Consider the following 688-nt stretch of genomic DNA (forward strand, 5'->3'; position numbering starts at 1 on the left):
TAACTGCCGTAATTGTTGACAGCACCGTGAAAAGTAATGTTCTTGAGGAAAATCATGTTCTGGCAGCTTATTTTGACAATCGACATCCACTACCCTCAAGTCATGCTGTCTTTCCAGTGATGTGATTGGTAAGTGGTTGGGCTGTATACAGGTTTTAATCATTCCATCGGTTTAAAGACGCTCACAAAACGCTGTACTTGCAATCGCGTTTCTCGTGCAGAGTCATGTCCTCTTAAATACAAAGAACTGCTAAGTTCTTTATTCCCAATATCAACTCTCAGAGATTAGTTACAAATTAAAACAATTGTTGTCAGAAGTGGGATTTGAACCCACGCCTCCAGAGGAGACTGCGACCTGAATGCAGCGCCTTGGACCGCTCGGCCATCCTGACTGATCCAATAAACTTTCAGTAAGACCTGTTTAAAAAATTATAATTTAGTAAATTAAACATGTCATGATATAGTTTCTCAGTCATCCATATCATAGTTAACAAGGGAAGGTTTCTCAACTGTCAGCCCAAATATTTGGGCGTTCATGGAGACATGGAAGAAAGTCACCAGGGTGGCAATGTGCTTGACAATGGCAATACATTGCACGGGATGTGAAAGCAATGTGCAATACAGGCTAAATCCTATGGTGGAATCAAGATCTACCAATGTTTCTGTCAACAATGTCCACCGAATCCAGA

At 41.1% G+C, this 688-nt stretch overlaps 1 non-coding gene across 1 annotated transcript; it reads right to left on the reverse strand.

Annotated features, from left to right (window-relative positions):
• Positions 1 to 308: 308 nt before the first annotated feature.
• Positions 309 to 391, reverse strand: trnal-cag (transfer RNA leucine (anticodon CAG)). The gene has a single exon. It is a non-coding gene; the product is annotated as a tRNA-Leu (tRNA).
• Between the last annotated feature and the right edge of the window lie 297 nt (positions 392 to 688).

Source organism: Etheostoma spectabile, unplaced genomic scaffold (genome assembly GCF_008692095.1).
Source record: "Etheostoma spectabile isolate EspeVRDwgs_2016 unplaced genomic scaffold, UIUC_Espe_1.0 scaffold00569472, whole genome shotgun sequence".
Classification (NCBI taxonomy): domain Eukaryota; kingdom Metazoa; phylum Chordata; class Actinopteri; order Perciformes; family Percidae; genus Etheostoma; species Etheostoma spectabile.